Genomic DNA, 14,957 nt, shown 5'->3' with positions numbered 1-14,957 from the left:
CAGTAGGGCCAATTGCACTTAATGTTGTAGGGACAGGAAGGAAGCCGGGTCCGCTATAAGCTATCCTTCCCGTGTGCCTGAAATGCGGGCAAATCAACGGACATCCTGTGATCAGTGGCTATTGTGGATGGATTGTAGTGTCTGTTGTATGCCGCACGATTGAGGCACGGCGCATGGTAAGTGGCGTACAGAGCAACAGATCCTTGCTGCGTCCCGATGGCTAGCAGGAGTTTCAGGTTTAAGGTACAACTGAACATGCTGCGGACGGCAGATGCAATGGTCGCTAGCAAGAGCACCTGGGTATAGGTACCACTGAGCATGCTGCACTCAGCAGAAGCAATGGTCGCAGTCTCACTCGGTTGCAAAGTGTGAAGGCTTGCTGCGGTGTCCCTGCGCACGTTTTAAATGTTTTGCCATTTGTATATAGGCGAATGGCGGTTCTTTTTGTGGTACAGTCAGCGTTGGCAGCATTTCCCGAGGTTGTCCGCAGCGGGTCTGCTTGACTCTTCAATGGCGGCCGCCCTTCGCGGGAGGTGTAACTGCGGGTGGTTGTTGGCAGCGCTGAGTGTGAAGGGCCAATGCATCGATGATCACAAGCACTTTCTGTTTGAGGTCAGTCTCTGGTGCAATCGCTGCGGGTGCTTGTTATATACACAGTCCTGGTTAAACCTGCAAACAGTTAAACTAAGATATTTAAGCCACTTTTGTGACTACGTTCCCAATTTAGGCGGGTGGCTCACATTGTACCGACTACACAACACTGTCAAAAAACTGTGTTAAGTTGAACTGAGAACAAACATGTAAAGCATAAAACGCGCGGTTGATTCAGTAGTTAGGAGGGCATCTGTGCCTGAATTCCGAAACAAGTTCATTTATGACTGCGGACAAGTGCAATGCAAATGCTGCAGTGCATGGCTTTCACAGCGCTAATATTGGAAACACATGTTCAATTTCATAAAGTTTATGCAATCTGCTTGCGAATTTTGCGTTTCTTGGTGCACTTTCGCGGTGCCTCCCGCCACGCGGTGCACTTTGCGGGGGCACCCCACTAGGAGCATACGGGCGCATTGCTCTTCAGGCATCCCTGTGTTCCTGGGCGGGCCCGACGAGGTGAAGCCATGCTGGGGTGGGTGCGCGTCCATGCTTCCAGGGGAAGGGGGCCTAGTGCTCTGCACTATGAGCTCAATAGTGCTTCCCAAGCCTAGCATCAGCTAAAACTACCCTGACCTCTTGTGTAGGGGGTGCCAGCATCTCTGTAACTGCCTAAGCCCAGACAGCTGCATCTATGCTTAGCAGTCGTCCCTGATGGGCCAGTGTACTATCTGCAAAATAGGCATAAAATAAAGAGTGCTTCCGGGCGTGTTTAACACACCACGTGATAGAGACCCTCACTTCTTTAAACTATTCTCTGGAAGTGCATCCTCTGGAAACAATGTAATGACATGTGCAAATGTGGTACATACGTGTGGTATAAGATGTGTTTGCATGACTGGAGAGTGCTCGGATACTAGTTAGGCAGCATCTGGGTTTTACTCGTGGGGAGTCGGGGCCCATTGGGTGTTTGTTCAGTCTCCTGGCACCGCTCTAAAACACTCAGGGTCGGGATGAAGGCAGCAGTCCAGCACAGACATAAAAAATAAATAACCTTCATTTGTCCCTTAAAGGTAGAAACATTTTAATGCATGGGAAATATGGGTGCTGAACACAGGCCCTAGCCTTTCTGGGGCCACATGATGGAGCCTGCTCTGATATGCAGAGTCCGGCCCGGATGACCGTGAATATTTCTTAAAGGGATTGTTGTAAATACCATTGTTCTTTACGTTAATTTCGTGTCAGTGGTGTGTAAAGAGTCGGTGGCGGTCAAAGGTTGTGTTTGTGTTTCATGCAACAGCCATAAAAACATGTGTCTTGTAGATCAAAACAGGACCTCACTTATAAGAAATGGGGGAGTGTCAGTTTATTCGCAGTAATACTAATGAGCCGCTGCTTTGCTACAATGTTTAAAGCACATCAATACCTGATGAATTTTAGATATAAACACATATCAGAGACTACTGGCAGTAATATTAGTGAGCTGCTGCTGTGTCGAATGGCGGCAAGCAAGATAGTTTATCCTGCAGCTCGAGTGCTGTGGAACATTTAGAAATGTTCATGGGTATCATTCAAATATCCGGTAATAAAAATCAAGGTATCGCTCCATAACACCAGCTTTAATGGCTTCGGAAAGGTCAGATTAAAACTTCAAGAAACCCTCCGGGTGGGAGGCCGCGTGTTCCTACCTCTCCGAAGCGAGGCCCTCACAGTGAGGTAGCTTCCAGCTCAGTTACGGCAAGGTCCTACTGGGCTTCAGCCAGATGACCACTGGCGCAAGTTGGTCCAATGTAGTTTGAAAAGGGGCATAAGTGAGTGTTATGGGTTAGGTTCTGCCAGAAGAGCTCGAAGGTCTGCCTAGAGGAACCGTTGACCAGGACATTGGCATGTCACAGCAATTCCCCAGTCGCACCCTAGCACTGGTATCAAGCAGCTACCCTATTACGATAATGAAAAGCCAGATTAACATCGTGTCATATGGGTCAACCTAGAAAGCCATTAGCTGTAGATTCAAAGGTATTGCTCCTATATGCTTTCATAATTTAGTGGCTGGTGCCTAGTCAGTGCTTCGTACACCTGCAGAGCAGAGAAGTCATCCACAGCTGGTGCCATGGGCCCCGTCCAAGTCAAGGGTTCATATGGCTTTAACAGAGTAGGACATGCAGCGGAATTTGTGGCAGACAGCTGACAAGAGATGGGTCTTTCTATACATCTATACCTGGTGGAGTATCCAGGCTAAGGGGTGGCTGAGTGACAGTCTGGTGTGGGAAGTGGTCAGTCGGCTGGCAGGCCGTCTAGATGAAGATTTCTAGCTCGTGCCTGTACAAGTAAGGGTTCATGTGCCAGAAGCCGGCACTTGGACACAATTTCACAGGTCTGTGGAGCGGCAGAACTGAAGGGGGCATGTGTTTGACCTCCTGGCCACAGGTTCACAGCCTGGTAGGTCCACTTGGCATTTCACCCTTCAGAAATCGATAAAATAAGTACCAGTGAGTGGTAACAATAACCATGTTAGTCAGCGCCAAGATACCATGGGGTGAAGGTATTCACAATTAGTCAAGAAAGTTGAAAGGTTTTGTTCTCACCATCCCAGGAGCTTTATGAAAGGGTGCTGTCTTTCAGCAGTCTGGAAAGATGTGGTTGGATCATAATTGCCGAGAATTACCAGTACAGTTGGCATTTCTATTTCTGAAGGGGCAGGTATAATTGCTTATGTTTTACTCCCTGTCCTCAGATCCAAATACATTGGCTAACCCTTTGGCACGCTGGGATACCGTAGCTAAAGTTGTTATGGGATACATATGCTGGGTGAGGGACGCCAGCATGGCAACACAGCAACTTCGTGCAGATGACGGAGGGGGTTTGCAGACAATAAGGACGTGGTGATCCAACCTTGTCTTGTTTAGGCGAGGTGGGCACCGAGCGGCCTTGTAGTGCATGAGATAGCGCAAATGGGGGCGAATACCACTCCATGTCTACATGTTTGACTGGCACAGCACTGGGTCATGTGTCTGTACCCTCGTACTGGGGATCGTCCAGGTAAGGGGGCACAATAGGGTTTGGTCCCCACAAAAGGATATGCACAAACTGGCACAAGGTGCTTAGGGTTTTATCACACAAAACTGGGAGTATCTCATTGGGCACACTCACCGCCTGTGCATTGTGCTTTGGCTGGTTTGTTTCATCCTTTCATAGGGAAGAGGTGTGGGGACCTAATTGCTCACAGCAAGGCACATTAAGGTAGGCGCAAACCGGGTTGTTACCCACTCAATGTTTGATAAAAAATGCTTTGGGGCACCTGCAGTAGTGAGGGATGCTGCCGGATTGCCTAGCAATTGAGGGTTAGGAGCATCCCCACCCCTAGGCCCACAGGGCTTTCAGCAGAATGGCTACAGACTCAAGCAGGTCCAAGGGGGATTTCTGCGCAGTGCAGCAGGCGGTTGGGGGTAGTTGTCAGCTAACAAGTGTGCTGTGGCGCAGTAAAGTTTGGTTAACTCTGCGTTAGTGTCAAAGGGCGGCAGGGTATCATAGGCCTTTTGGCACCCCAATATTCAGGAAAGGGCAGGTTTTGCACAGTATGTCCCCCCTGGTTCCCACAGACTTGTCCGCTCCTTGGTTATCCTTCTAGGGGCTAGAACCTAAGACTAGAAGGGGCATCTTCTGCGACCGGTGTCCCAAATATGTTGCTAGTCATTGCTAGGGTAGATGTACCTTGAAGGGCATGATTACTTCTTGGCCTGCCCCAAGTTTTGGGGTCAAACTGTGTTGGAGTATTAAGTCCACAGTCCTTAGTATTCATCCAGCTTTCCTTCTATCCAAATAAGGGCAGTTAGCGATACATCAGCGAGTGGGTAACATACCCGGTTATCAGAGTCTTCATGCCCCGGGGGCATGCGCGCTTCACATAAACACAGAGCTGCAACCAGTAGGGTACCAAGTGGCAGAATCCAGTAAATAGGTTGAATATTGTGTCTCTCTGACCTACAGCTGTGTGGAGCCGGTCTCATTGAGGGGTATGCCTAGGTGGTTATTGTGTGCTTCTTAAGGTTCTTATTACTAATACGGTTTGTGGCAGCAGACCACGCTGATTGTTTAAGGGTCATCCTGGGCCGCATTTACTCAACCCAGTAGGAGCGTTACAGCTGGGTGGAGCCAGTCCCATTTAGTGGTACGCACGGGGAAAAATGGTGCTCCTTAAGGTTCCCATGACCTAGGCAGTGTGTGGCATCTCCCACATCAAGTGTTAGGCACTGGATTACAGACAGTGCGCCCTGTATCGAATCAGACAGATTCTCTGAGCGGGTATGCCTTGGGGGCTTCACCAGAGGGAGCTGAGCGTTTGAAATTCCCATAAGGAATAAGGGATGCAGGGCAAGTGCTGGAGGGCAGCCGTGCTCATTGTCTCATATGCCTGTTATGGACATTCCTGTGCGCATGGATTCAGCAAGTAAAGGGACCGTGCCAGGGTTAAGCATATCCCCCTCGCCCGTATAGCCTAAGCTGGCAAGCGGGGGTAGGAACGGTCTTCTAACATGTGAGCTGCTGTCCCAGAAATGGGAGACACATGTGTCCAGTCACACACGGTGCCACATGGGCAGCTGCCAGTGTGATCAGCGAATAGGTGGGGCATCGTGTGCCAGTGTGTCTGAAACTGTCCCGCCCAGAGTGGGACGGGGCTGAGTCATGTGACGCAGTGGAACTTTGCGGCGAGAGGTGCATAGTGCGTGGCACAACTTCACAGGCATAAAGGGCGTTTCGTTTCATCAGACACTAGCTGATCCAAGCTAACGTCTAGGGCTGTTGGGATATAGATGGGGCATCGATAACCAGTAGGGATGTTCTCTTTCATCTAGATATGCAGGAGGCTCTAGACAGGAGAGTTAGCGGGCAAGACTATAGCTGTTTTGGTGGGGGGCTCTTGCTGCGACGGTGGCCGCCTCCAGAGCTGTGGCGGAGTTACAGGGCGATCTGAAAGCAAATGGGTACCGAAGGGTACCTCTGCGCAGCACTATAGTGGGTGCCAGAGCCCAGGAGACTCATGGGAGGTTCCTGGAAAACCGTGTCGGCGCCCCGTTAGTCCTTCGGGCGGTTGTGGGCCTGAACAACCGGGGGCGTGAGTAATAAGGGATCATGATCCGGGAAGAGGATCACCGAAGGGGCAGCACAGATGGGGTTCGCCCCAGTGCTGCTTGGCTCATCAGGCAGCCCAGATGGTTGCCTGCCCTTGGATCGCCCGTAAGATAACCCACCATATTACATAACGGTGTATGTAATAAACCTGCAGCAGTTTTTACCCAAACAAAAATTGTGTGGTGTGTTTTATTTATGCATAGAACATGCCTGCTATTGTGGTGGGGTGGGGAGTGTTGCCTACTGCTGGTGCTATGGGATATGGCACCGCTTTCCAGGCATTCTGTGATTGTGAACAGAAAAACATGTAGACGCTCATGCAGCAGAGATGTAAATATCTGTTCGCTCTTTAGCGGGAAGAGGCTCTATATATGTTACCAGTGTGAGAAACAGTGCACCGTGAACAGTCAATAGCAGTTTGACACTGCAGTACATGAGGCGAAATCAGGGCTCTCTCCTTGCTTCTCAGTCTTGAAAAGGGAGGCGGGGAGAACTAACTGGCTGGCTGACCCATTTCCAAACAGATGACAAGTCACTTGACATAAAAATGAATTTTATTGAATAACAGTCTAATATTCTGCATGGGGCATTTCGTGTGCCAGCTAATTGTGGAACTTGCTGACTGCTGCTGCCGACTTAATTGGGGTTGAAAGCTTTTTTTTTTTTTTTTAACGAAGCGGTTTTCGCATACTGCTTGCATTTTAATGAACGTGTGAGAAATCACACCCAGATGACATTTAGTACACGCTGAGAATACAGAGCAGTTACTTGGAAACAGCTCATTCCTGTAACCGTTTTTTTCTGTGCAGAGCCTCTTCTGTGTGAACATGTTCTGGCTGGGCTGCTATGAAGCCATTTCTCACTCTATCTCTCACTTTTTCTCTCGAGCACATAAACACACGTACGCATGTAAGTGCACGTGTCTGTGACCGGTGACTGCACAAGAGCCGAACCATACCCCTCCGCAGACCCACTGCTGCCCCGCGGCTTGCGGCCTGCACCATGATGTACCAAGCGACAGGGGACAGTTTCAGTCTGGCAGATGCAGGACGCGCTCAATTCAGCCTCTGGGGGCGGGAGGTGCAGGTTTTCTGATAGCAGCGCCTCAGCTGAACCCAAAGAATTATCCAAATCTGTGAATATTTATCATACTGATAGTGATTGTCTCTGGTCTGGAGCAGACTCAATTCCTCCTCTCGAGTGAACATCACCCCTACCCCGCTGATCAGTCATTTTTAGATCTCCCCCAGACAACTTTAGCTGTCTATTTTTGATGACCTGTTATGTGCAGTACAATATACACAGGACGGGCTTTGTGTCCGTCTCTTGCTCATGATTTAATGGCTGTCTTGTTTATCAAAGTTGGCTTTCCATGGCTGTCAACTGGGCAAAGTGTCAGGGGTAACAGAAGTGGTATCCAAATCACTGTGACACTCCGTTGACGTTGCAGGATGTGATTATATCTTAGATCCTGGTTGTTGGAAATGGCCCTTTCTGCAGGGCTACCCCAAACGCCAAACCTTTTGCCTCCCTTCTCCTCTTTGTCTGACCTTTTTTTTTTTGGCCTTAGAACTGATAGAGCGCAGATTGCTCTGTCGTTGGTAGGGGTGCATTTTAATCATTAGAGGGTCGTGCCCCCATATTATCCTCTGTTGTGTTAACAATGGGTCAGTAAATCTGAACTGTAATAAAGAGAAAAGTGAAGTGCTAGGGGTATGTTAGAGTAAACGTGAATAAATCAACGCCATAATTACATGTGACTCAATGTAAAGCTTAATGTGTAGAATTATGCATATAGTCAATGAAGATTTCATAATTTGTGTGCTTATGTAACGCATCGATTTATATGTGCTCAATAATAATGATTATTCATACGTGTGATTTATGAATACGTGCTGTTTCTTATGTTGGCCGAATTCTGTAGGCCTAACGTGTATTTCTCCCTGAGGCTCTCATTTTAGGTTTGCTAGTAAAATTCATGGGCATGAAGAACTTGTTCTTTCTCACACTCCTGTTACAGGTGGAGACATTCATCCTTGTTGTTTTAGGAGTTAGGCTTGTGGAGGAGAAGATAAATTGAACGGCGATGCTGCTAATGTGGAATGGTGTTCTTTCCCACTAGAGAGAGACTGGGGATCAAGGTTATCGAGCCATGGAAAGTTACCTACAAGGAGGTGGCTTTGCGTGGATGGGGTGATGCTGCATAGCATTATGGGTCGGTTTTTCCAAGTTCTTGTATTGGAGTTAGGAACAGAGTCCGGGAACTTCTGCCTTGCCTCAAGAGAAGAAAGCATCTTAGAACGAGCTCTGTAGCTTAAAGCTACTTGACCTCATCCAGAGGGAATGGCCTTCATGTGCGGACACCTTTTTCAGAACTTGGCTTGGGTAAACGCTAAGTAGGGATGTCACGTTAGTGGTAGTGTAGGGACGGACTAATGCTTTTTACTTACGAACCCCAATAAAGAAGACACTCAATTTTGGGCCAGTTATCTTTTGGGTCCTGATTTTGGAATTAGTTACCCTGTGTATGCTGCATCGACTTATCTTTACCCGTAGGTTTGACTTTGTATTAGTTCCAATGTATTTCTATACCCTCATCCTAAGGTGTGTGTATGTCCTGCTATTCTTGGCTTTGTTATAAACTTATTAACTTTGGATCGAGAGTCTGTGATTCTTCGGAGTCATGATTCACTGGAACAGTGATGAGTAAATTGGCTAACAAATTCTCCTTCCCTCCACACTTTCATGCAGGCAAAAAGAGACATCAGACAAGTGTTGCAGAGAAAGTCTAGAACGTGGAACTCAGCTCCTTCAGTTGGTAGCAGTGTTGGATGGTTGTGTCATGAAGTGATGGAAAAATCTAGAAAACTCTAGAACAGATTTAGACCCATACAGCCTCAAAACAGTATCCAATGATCGAGAACGGAGAGCAACGGACTTTGGCGGAGACTGACAGAGATTGATGGTGCGGAGAGAACAGTGGTGAACAGAAGAGTGAGTATCAATAGGGATGCATTTTTTGCTAGTTTGCAGTGATGATTTGATTGTGTGACGTCTTGCGGAGTTGGAATGAAAGTTGAGTGAATGTGGTTTTCGGGTTGGACGTAGTCCAAGAGTTTCATTTGGTTTGGTTATCAGGGTCAAGAGTAGCCTAAGATCCCGGGATATATTTGTGGTATTGTAATTGTCTGACCCTAGGTCTGTAGTGAATCCGTGAGGCGCTATCGACAACCGACCTGAGACAAGGAACTTTGTGTGAGTGGACTTGTTAGGATTGTGTGGGAAGCCTTGTGCGCAGGGGTGGACCATATTTATTCAGGTGACCAGCGCATGTCGAGGGTTGCTGTGTGTGAATGTTCTTGGGTGATTGAATTCTATTGATCTTTTAGAAAGGCAGACAATGTCTTGTTTTGATGATTGCAAGAGTAAATGTGTACAGTGAAATTGTGAAGGAGGGTGAACCACTGCGAGGAGGAAAGGGTGACGTCAGAGTGTGCAACGCTACGTAGTTCAGTTGGTGTAACGCCACGCTGGAATTGGTTGGTGGTCATCAGGAAGTTGGAGCGAGGAAGTCTTGTCAGTTGAGAGGAACATTTTATTCAATCATGCGATGTTTTAAGGTGTTGCGTGATCTCTTCAGGGGATAGTGACTCGAGTGGGTGAGGAAGCATCGCCCAGGGATGCTCCAGCACATAACATGGCAATGACTGTAGGACTCCATACTATAATTTGTCTTCAAAACTGGCACAAGATCACTGAAAAAGAGGGAGATTTGGCTTTTTCATGTTATTGTTCATTTCGATTAGAAGTACTGTACCAGTTGAGGGGAGTGATGTCTTCATTACTGCCTTCACCCAGACCAACACAGTTTGAGGCATTAGATGCTTGGATGCAAGCAGTTCAGGCAAAAAACAGGGAAAGATATCAGGGGAAGATGAGAAGGGCAATGAAAGCATATCTGGATACGCAATGGGATGCACAGTTGAAGAGGTAGAGGGTAGAAACCATTGAGAGAGATTGTACCCTTTATTAGTAAAAGAGGGAGGCACGCAGAGTAGCAATAGAGATGGAGATGATGGGAGTGATACAGATGACAGCTTGTTAGACAGGCTGTTGGCAGAGCGTCCTCCACCGTATAATCCACATTCAGAAGAAGGAAGGCGAGAACTGGCAAACGCAGCAAGTATGGAAAGAATGGTAACGCCACAGACAGGCCATAGTGCAGGAGTAGTAGGAAAGCTTTCAAGAGGAGTAAAAGGGACAGAGATGCCAGTATTTGAAGGTGCAGAGTCAAGTAGAGTCAGTGCTGCTATACAGTTTACCAGAAGTGCCGGTTGCCAGCGGACCTGTAGTCTTTGTGTATGACCAGAGTTCAGGAGAAAATGCTAGTCAACAGCAGTCAGGGTTGAGAGAAAGGGTCAACCCAGGGGGGAATGCGACAATTAATGGGAACGGTCAATGTTTGGTACCCGTAGAAGCCTGAGCCCCATTGCCAGCAACTGCAGATTCTTCAAGGGTGCGTGTTGGGTCTAGTACAATACGATTGGTGTCACTGGCAATTTCAAATTCAGATTTGAGAATGTGGGAAGCCCCGGTCAGAGGGCCCATGGGAAGGATATCAGAGGTAGGCACAGAGCAGGGAGATTCTGGGGATCAGCATGTCTTGCAGACCACAGAATCAGAAAATCGACAAAGGAAGCAGAGTTGTGAAAAGGAAGGACAGAGTTGTGTGTCAAGTCAGGGAACGATTAAAGCTACAGTAAAGGCAAAATTGTTAGACTTAGTGGGATTGAAATCCGAAGTGGATGAGATAATCAGTGGAACCTTGCCTTTGGAAAGGATAGAACTTTATAAACAGGATGAATTGTTGTTTGTGGCGAAGGACATCACTCATAAAGCAAGGCGAGCACATGAGAAACTGACAGAATTGGCTCAAAATTATGATGTAGATTTGTCTAAAACGAAAATGCTACAGGGAAACCACAGATTGAATTATACCGATCAGGAACTGGAAGAGAAAAGAGTCATAGGTTTGAAAAACACATTCAGGAGCTGGTCATAGGGATATGCACATGGAGCATGCTTGATAAATGGGAAGATTGGTGGTAAAAAAAGACGAGTGTTAGGAAGGTGATGGAAGATATGCCTCCGCCAGGAAGGGAGTATACCAGGAGTTGAAGCTTAGCGATTGAAAGAGGTACCAAGCGGAAGGTATGTGCATGTGCCTTGGAGCAGGGGTGATTTGGCAGCATTCACAAATGACTTTCCTTGGCTGAGGGAAAAACCTGCTGCATGGTGTAACAAGTCGATTGCTTTGTAAAGATTTCAAAGGTGTTGTGGATTTATCTGAACACATTGTTTGACATTGTGGTCCCTGGTGATTTATGGTCTGCTTGCAACATTGCTATCGATTGGCCTTCTACTGAACCAGATGGGGACCCCATAACTCATGGTCCTTCACCTTCAGTTATGAAAAAGTTTGAACACGTAATTACAAGGTTACAGTCTAAGATTGCCTCAGAAGATATCGATTGGGTCAAGATAGATCGAACCACCCAAGAGCCTAAGGAATCGGTACATGCCTACTATGAACAGCTTTTGCAAGCCATCAAGCAGTACAGTGGGTTGGACACTTTAGATTCAAAAGATATAGGACAGTTTGTTTCCAAGTTTGTGCTAGGACTGAGACTAGAGATTAGTGTTATGACTCAGCAACATTTAATCTGCCGGCAAAATAAGTCAGTGGATGAGATCTTACTGTATGCCAGATATTGTAGCGATGAGGTGGATTCCAAGCACAGGAAAATGAAAGAAAAGCTAATGTTTGTCCAGATGAGGAATGCAAACAGGTTAAAACAGGCGCAGACAAATGGGGGGACTTAAGGTCAGAATTATGGGAGCAAACAAGGAGGGATTCAGAATGTACAGACCAATACCGGACAGGGAAAAGGGAAAGGAACAGATCCCAAGCTAGGGATAGGCATCGGTACACTACAGAAAACCACTGCTTGTCATTATTGTCTTAAAATCAGGCATTGGAAACACGAGTGTCGAGTAAATCCAGCAAATTAGTTTCAGGATGAGGAAATTATACAGGTGCCTGATGTTGTAACGAGAACTAGATCCGTAAATGGGGGGTGGGGGGGCCACATTAGTTAGTGCAAGTACCCCAACCTCCAAGAATTTCACAGGGTAACCGAGCGTATCATCGAATGCCCTTCATGGAGAAGCTGAACGTATTCGATTCAGATCCGTTCCAATGACGGTGCCTGTGGGGGGAGGAAGAATGTAACCTTGGAGCAGTCTTAGATTTAGACCAGAGTGAACCATATGTGGAGGCAGATGTAGACGGTCATCCCACTACATTCTTGATTGATACTGGTGCTACCGGTTCTACTGTGAGATCCGCAGTAGTCCCAAACCTACCCCTCTCAAAACAATGATCCAAGTTGTAGGAGTTGCTAATAGGAAAATGACAAACCTGTTAACAGATGAGATACCAGTGAAAATAGTCAAATTTCAGGATCGACACCAGTTTGTGGTGTGCGATTCGAGTCCAGTCTGTTTGTTAGGATGTGACCTCCTGCGTAAGTTGAATCGTACTATCAATTGCACGTCCAAAGGAGTGGAATTGCAGACTAATGATGATGACATTGCATTCAAATTGGCGAAACAGAATCACTGTAAAGACATGTTTCCAGTGCTAACAGTTGATGACATGCCGTATGACCTGAGAGACACCGTCCCTCCCATAGTGTGGGAATTTACAGGAGAAGAGATAGGACTGATTCGAGGGGTTGAGCCAGTCAGCATACAGATCAAACCAAATGCTGAATTTCCAAGAACGACTCAGTACCATCTGACCCCGGAAACGGTGGCAGGGATTACAACTGTTATTGAGTCTATGATCGCGCAGGGCATCCTTAAATAGATCATAGGAAATCCATGTAATTCACCTATAATGGGGTTTCAGAAACTGAGCGGCAAGTATCGCATTGTTCAGGACCTGAGGAAGGTCAACTTGATTATTCAGGACCTGAGGAAGGTCAACGCGATTGTGAGTCCCTGTTGTCCTCCGGTACCGAATCCATCTGTGATCCTATTTCAAATCCCTTGTGAAGCTGAATGGTTTACTGTGATTGACTTGTGCCAAGCATTCTTTTCGATACCCTTACATGAGGTAAGCCAATTTGTATTTACTTTCCAGCTGGAGAACCGTGTGTTAACATGATGTCATATTTCACAAGGGTATACTGAGAGTCCATCTATCTTTAACCATATACTGAAAAAGAACCTTTGGAGCTTGGCATTGCAGCAAAGCTCAGTGCTTGTGCAGTATATCGATGACCTCCTAATTGCTTCGGAGACTGAGGAGGCTTGTAGGGATGATACCATTGCTTTGTTAAATCACGTGGCATAAAACGGACACAAGGTGTCCCAGAGCAAACTTCAGTACTGTTTGCCTGAAGTCCAGTAAATGGGTCATCAAATTGAGAAAGGCAAGGAGAAGGTGTCCCCAGACCGCATTGAGGTGATCATGAAAATTAATCTGCTTACCATGCAGAAGGAAGTCAGAATGTTTTTGGGAATGGTTGGCTACTGCCGACAGTGGATCCCAAACTTCTCACTGAAGGCGAAGCCCTTACAGAGATTGATGCACAAGGATGTGAGTTATCTGGTACCATGGGATAACGACTGCTTGGTAGCCTTCTTGGAGCTGAGGGAAAGCCTGTGTCATGATCCGGCTCTGGGAATGCCTGATTACAACAAATAATTTTCATTATTCGGAGGGTTGTGCTCTATCTGTGCACACCCAGCTACATGGGGGTGTCTGTAGACCAGTGGCCTACTTCTCAGCTACATTACATCCTGCAGTTTCAGCGTTGCCCGGATGTCTCAGGTCTCATTGCTGCAACTGGTGTCAGCATTGAAAGATGTGAAAGTATTGTGATGGGTCATCCTCTTACTGTTTATGTTCCACATTCAGTTGAGCTCATGAGGACGGGAACCAACACATAGCATTTGACTAGCAACAGGTTCGACCGATATGAGCAGATCTTGCTAGCCTCTGAGAATGTCACCTTGAAAAGATGTTCTGTATTAAATCCTGCTACTTTGATGCCTGTTCCAAGTGTTGAAGGAGAAGATTGTGAGAACCATGACTGTCTGGATGTGACTGAACTCTGTACCAAATCAAGACCCAATATTGTCGATGAACCTCTGCCGGAATCAGATTAAGTCCTTTTTGTTGATGGTTCATGCCTAAGAGACAATGAGGGTTACTTGAGAGCAGCCTTTGCTGTTTTTACTGTTTCTGGAGTTGTGGAAGCTGATTGCTTACAGGGAGTACACTCCGTACAAGTAGCTGAGATCATTGCCTTAACCCTTGCATGCCTTGTTTCTGATCAAATCCGAGTCACCATCTATACCGACAGCCAGTATGGTTTCGGTGTGGTTCATGACTTCGGACAGCTATGGTCACAGAGGGGGTCCTTAACGTCATCAGGATCTCCCATCAGAAAATAGGAATCTGTCAGACGGCTGTTGGAAGCCTTACAGCGACCAAAGGGAGTGGCCGTTGTGAAGTCTGCTGCCCATGGGAAGGGGGAAGATTTTGTGACCATGGGTAATAGGTATGCCAATTAAGTTGCCCACTTTTGTGCTATTTATACTTGTATTTTTAATGAGGATCATATAGGAGAGAACCAAGCTCAGCATGATGTTAGCCATAGCGGACACCTGGGATGAGGTCAGGCATCTGCAGGGAGAAGTGTCGGACCAAAAGGAAACTGGTTAAATCAAAGCAGGTTGTGAGAGGAGAGATGATGGCATTTGGTTATCAACAGATGGTAGAGCAGTATTGCCAGATTGTCTACTGAGCCCTATGGTGAGACAGATTTATTCAGCAGTTCACATTAGGAGAGATGGTTTAAACCCGAGGTTTCGTGTGTTTGCTGAAGCAGTGTGTCACAGATGAGTTAAGTGGCAACAGATGAATGCTGGAAAGAAAACAGTGGTTGCCTTGGGTCACATTGGGAAGTCGGGAGGTCCCTTTAACAGAATCCAACTAGACTTCATTGACATGCCTAGGTGCAATGGGCTGAGGTACATCCTAGTTGTGGTGTGCGTCTTTTCACGATGGGTGGAGGCATACCCAACTAAAAGATGTGATAGTCTTACAGTAGTCTAGTTATTACTTAGAGTGTTGATTCTGCATTTCGGATTTCCAACCTCAT

General features: G+C 46.8%; 1 long non-coding RNA gene across 3 annotated transcripts in view; it reads left to right on the top strand.

Moving 5' to 3' along the window:
- Positions 1-14,957, top strand: part of LOC146866680 (uncharacterized) — a 213,410-nt gene that overhangs the window by 137,738 nt on the left and 60,715 nt on the right. For all 3 annotated transcript variants that reach the window (XR_014965747.1, XR_014965742.1, XR_014965746.1), the window contains exon 2: positions 8,473-8,715. This is a non-coding gene — a long non-coding RNA (uncharacterized LOC146866680). The remainder of the gene's footprint in view (positions 1-8,472; positions 8,716-14,957) is intronic.

This window comes from Triturus cristatus, chromosome 1_2, assembly GCF_964204655.1.
Source record: "Triturus cristatus chromosome 1_2, aTriCri1.1, whole genome shotgun sequence".
NCBI classification, from domain to species: domain Eukaryota; kingdom Metazoa; phylum Chordata; class Amphibia; order Caudata; family Salamandridae; genus Triturus; species Triturus cristatus.
Note: the sequence above shows the minus strand (reverse complement) of the source record. Positions and strands in the feature narration are given on the sequence as shown.